This window comes from Perissodus microlepis, chromosome 7 (assembly GCF_051167445.1).
Source record: "Perissodus microlepis isolate ML-2025 ecotype Zambia chromosome 7, ASM5116744v1, whole genome shotgun sequence".
Taxonomy (NCBI): Eukaryota; Metazoa; Chordata; class Actinopteri; order Cichliformes; family Cichlidae; genus Perissodus; species Perissodus microlepis.
In genome coordinates this window covers 35036282-35041461 of record NC_140467.1, presented here as the reverse complement: position 1 = coordinate 35041461, position 5180 = coordinate 35036282, and the positions used below count along the sequence as shown (strand labels likewise).

Genomic DNA, 5180 nt, shown 5'->3' with positions numbered 1-5180 from the left:
CATCAGGGAGGGAACACAGATGATAACACAGGACAGAATACAGACGATCCGACAAAGAACACACTAAATATACACACACAAAAGGAAACGAGGAATTGGCAGACAGGCACGAAACACAGCTGACACTAATCAGATGAGAAGAGACCAGGAGGAAGCAAAACAGAATACAACGATGCAGGGCAGGGACAGGAATAAACACGAATATCGAACCAGGGACAATACACTGAAGACAAGGGAGGTACAGAGAACACCTAAACACTGGAAATAATTAACAAATAACCAGGAAACTAACTGACACAATGAATATTAACAAACACAAACAACCAAGGAGACTGCGGACCATGACAATTGGTTTATTTAAAACAAAAGTTTAAAAAAATACAAAATGTTCTTTTCTCTAGTAGAAGAAATTAAACACTATCAGAAGATTCTTTATAAATAGATAGCATTGTTGTGGATTATAAGGAATAAGCATTAACATATCTACTGTTAAGCTGTAAAAACAAGTAGACATCTAACATGAATATTTTATATGATTATTTTCAAAGATATCAAAGTATATAGTCAGTCTCACCTTACAGATTTTTGTGTCCTAATCGATCCGCTGCATCGTCCATTGGCAAGGTGGTCGGAGTGTGTTCGAAGAATGTGATACCAAAATTAGCTGTAAACACGATATTCTTTGACACATCCATCTATGCCACAAACTTCATGGAAATCTGGACTATGGCTACGTGCAGAATTAATATGACTCAGTAGGGATTTGAGGGTCAGACCCACAAAAACGATGTAGATAACACAGCGCCAAATCATTTTGTTTTACTGGTCTGTGAACTACTTTTCCGTAAAGTCAAGATAACCAGGATTATTCCATTATGGGGTAGGAATGGCTATCCTAATTCAGTGCCTTATAACAGCTGTAGTAAGTAATAGTACCCACACGTCAGTATTTACAGAACATAATCTAACTAAATAGTCAAATATTTAAATATATATCATTTTATAGGTATAAAAGAGCGAACTAAACCATTTCCGTACACAACCCCATACTCCTGAGTTGGTACAGCCCACCTTCCCGCCTCTAGCTCCGTGCCTAAGCGGTTGGATTGCAGGATCAGTAATATTTTGGGGTCTGGGTGTAGATGCGATACAGTTGGTACAGTGTGAAGAAATTAAGGCACGCTATGGAAAAACTGGACGAAATAACAATTGCCAACCTGAAAGGTATGTGACTGTTTTGTTTTTTCTGTGTTTTGTGTTCTGCTATGTTGCATGTTAAGTCGCTAGCATGGCAGGCTATACCCGGTTGTTAGCTTAGCTTAGCTGTGCGGTTAGCTTAGTTGCATTAGCATTTTTAAATATGCTAGTGCAGAGAGTTATGAAAGAATTCATGTCCAGTTATTAGTTTCAGTGTCTGTGAATTTATTCAACAAGTGTGCAAAGTGCCATAAGTTAATGCCAGTTTTACAGAAATTGTGGGAGTTTCAAATTTCCATTAGTGAAGTTATTTCATTATATACTTTAGCCCAGGAAGCAAAAAAAAAAAAAACATTTATATGTATACATGCATTTAATTGATGTATCACAAATATATTACTTTTACCAGTCAATAGGAGGAAGTTAATTTAGAACCTGTGGAGCAGTGAGGAGGGAGAATAATGGAATAGAGTCATGGTTTTAAATGGTAAATATTAAATTATGTTTCCTATGTATCCTGTCTGTTACCCAAGCAAAGCTGTCAGCTGGCTTGCACATGAAGATAATGCAATGTAGTGATAATTGGAAACTCCTATTGCAGAAGCAAATGTTGGAGAAGACCTGCTCTCATCACTTTCACGAGATGACATCAAAGATCTGTTTCCTGGTCCTGAACAATTCCTCAGGCGTCGGGCTCTATGGCTTGCAGTGCACAAATGTGAAGAAGTAAGTTCTGTCCTGTCGCTGTGTGACAAAACTGAGAACACACCAGCTTGTTTTATGCAGTTTCAAGTAATTCCACCAATACTCACTTAACAGATAGACTGTAGAATCTTCTTTAGTTTTGATTTAAATCAAGTGGCCTACACATTTATTAAATATACATATTTTTTATTGTTCAACACTTTACTGATATTTTGTTGTACTTTCTTTCATATTTAGAGACCTAAAGTTCTTGTGCAATTTTATGTGAAATTAGCCCTATGTACACTGTATTTTAGAACAAGACTGCTGCTGAAAAAACGCTAACAACTACTAGAGATGGTGACTTCTCCAGAGAGGAACCCAGCACTTCTAAGTTTGTGACTATGTCCAACCCAGAGTACATAGTCTTCACAGACAGTGAACTTGAGCAAGCTCGACATTCCTACTTTGAAAAGAAGTGGCTGGGGACAGAGTGTGCTGAACCTTTGTCAAAGGAACTCTTTTGTCGACTCGTAAGAAACACCATGACAAACATGATTTCGATAGCAAGAGCAGCTGAGGACTCCAGACACCCCAGCAAACATGAGGTTGATGCCATGGCAAAGCGATTAATGGAGTACTACCCAATGCTTAAAGAAACGTGTGGTGAGTGGGTAAGTAGCATTTGCTCAATACCACTCTGTGTTAATCATGAGTGATGTATCTTATCATCTTAATTTTTATCGTTTGTACCTGTTAGGAGCATGTTGCTAAAAAGCTAATGAAGAGACTCTCCAATGTCAAAAGTCCAAAGAAGGGCAAAAAACCTCCTGCGAAGAAGCCAAGAAAGGATGGGAATGAAAGCGTTGCAAAAAGTGACAGCAGTGGGGAGTCCAGTGCATCAACTATTATTCTAGATAAATCACCAGTTAGATCGATGGGCACCCCAGTGCACCACCAGGATGGCAGTGATGAAGAATGTAAGTATAATATAATGCACCCTCTTATTACACCCTGAGTGTAAATGTGGTTTGGACAATACTTTTTGTTTTTTTGTTAAAAATTCTGCTAACAATGGAACACAACTACTTCACTGTTTATCTTGGAATCTTTGTGTTCCATTTAATAGTGACAACTTGACAGGATGAATGAACAATTTTAAGATAAGTGGTTAGTTAATTTGTTGATCTAATTTACAGATATATTTTGGTATTTTTGTTTTATTGTTTTGCACCAATAACAGATATATAAAGCCTTACTGTGGCAATAAATGATTTACACACCTCTGCTCTATGTGTTTAGCTGGTTCAGCTGACTTCTTTGACAGCCAAAAAACCCAGGCAAGACACTACAAGACACTTCAAGAAATATACAAGACCAAAAAAACCGAACAAAGCTGCTGTTACCCAACTGCTGAACCTGGAGTTTGAGTCTAGAAGACAATTCATTAACTCTGATGCTATAAAGGAGCAGGACAGAGCAGTGAAGATACTAGAGGCATATCCTTGTTTCAGAGAACTGGATCATGTAAGCAGCACTTATTTCTTTTAGCCATCCTGTTATTCCTTTGGGGACATTTTGATATGATTTTCAAATTTCTTAAATACTGGCCCTCATGTTTAAGTTGTTATCACTTATTGTCAAGACCAGATACAGAGCTAGACAGATCTATCTCAGTTGGGTTTCTGTCTGTATTTTTCAGGTCCTTGATGAGCTGCGGAGAATTATTCAACCATCCAACTTGAAATACATTTCTAAGATGAAGGATAGATGGGAAATCTTCTACTCGAAGGTGCAGTTTTATGGTGTCATGAAGAAAGTTATGAAGCTGCCAAAAACTTTGGATGCTACAGTATCTTGATTTGTCTACATTTATGCTTTTCAGATTACATTATTTGCAATGCTTAATGGTGTTGCCCTGTCTTATTTTTCTTTTTTCAAACCAGTGGAACATGCAGCAGCTGTGTTCAGAGCCCTTCCTGTGCTTTTCCCTTCCAGCACAGTACCACCTAAGAAGCTGGGCATCTGCTTTTTTCCATGTCCTAAAGGTAAGGCTGCAATATTCTATGTGTATATATTGTTGAATTTTGCAGTTACTCATGTTTTCATTTTATATATTTTACTGTGGAGTCAGTCAAATATTCTTAAAGTTCAGATCCCCATAACATGTTGATGTTAATAAAACCTACAAAAAAAGTTGATCCATTTTAAACTGTAATGCAACTCAAAAATTGTGTTTCTTACGGTCTTGTTCTAATCCTCTTTTTTTCTGTCATGTAGACTTCAGAAGACCCTGAAGGCTACCTGCGTCAGCGATCCCTGGCTTGTCCAGTTCTGCTTGTCTCTGAAGGCAACTGCATGATAGCTGTTGGAACCACACCAGTGAGCACTTTTGACCGGAAGGATCTTAATGAGGGACTGCTCTATCTGATGGCATATTACTATGCCCTCCACCTCACATATCCAAAGTGCATTTCCACGCTGCTGTCTGTCTTGCAAACTGAAATACTCAAAGACTCCATCCATGACCGAGATTCAACCCCCTCTTACAAGAAGGCGCTTGGTGAGTGGAAGTCATTCATTGAGTGAGTCTCTCAGATGACAGACTCCATCTGCCTTGTTTATCAGACTCAGTGTTAGTCAGTGAGGTTGTTTTTTTTTCTCTAGAAAAGTTGTTCAAATGTAAAACACATGTTTGTTTGTGTGGTCGTTAAACTTGTTCTTCTAAAATGTTATGTAATATAGGATTTGAAATAGTGATTGTTTTAAGCTTCAGCAAAATTTATTTTTGATACCAGCCATGAGTGTGTTATACTGTTATTATTCATGTTAAGAGTATCTGGAATATGCACTTCTTATATTGGCCATGTTACACAGTACCCTGCTGAAATGTATAATTTTAGACATGATTCTCCTGGAACAGACCTCAGTGAGTTACTGACCCATTGCTATGTCAATAAAAGCGCAAAATCTAAGAGTGCTTTTGCTGTCTTAATTTAAGATGAATTCCCTTATTTTTAGTAGCTTTTTGAAGAGATGGTGTCTTATTCTCAGGAATTTTTGCTGATTATTGTTCTCAGAGTCGAAACATAATTCTTATAGTTAGCTCAATCAAGAAAGAAACAATTCAGTTTTAAGAAAATTTGTCCTATAGTAAGATGTTTTTTTTATGTGAAAAAGCTAAATTAAGGTGTAGAATCTTAAAGTAAGCAAATAATTCTTGAAAACAGCTTGTTCAAGAAAGCATAATACTCATTTTAGGTACAGATTTTCTAAATATCAAAGTGTCTTTTACTTAT

At 37.2% G+C, this 5180-nt stretch overlaps 1 pseudogene across 1 annotated transcript; it reads left to right on the top strand.

Annotated features, from left to right (window-relative positions):
* Nucleotides 1–477: 477 nt before the first annotated feature.
* LOC146383509 (uncharacterized) lies at nucleotides 478–4974 on the top strand (annotated as a pseudogene). The gene is made up of 8 exons (XR_014800763.1): nucleotides 478–1224; nucleotides 1799–1923; nucleotides 2199–2555; nucleotides 2642–2861; nucleotides 3184–3408; nucleotides 3584–3728; nucleotides 3825–3929; nucleotides 4162–4974. The product of XR_014800763.1 is annotated as an uncharacterized LOC146383509 (transcript).
* The last annotated feature ends 206 nt before the right edge of the window (nucleotides 4975–5180 follow it).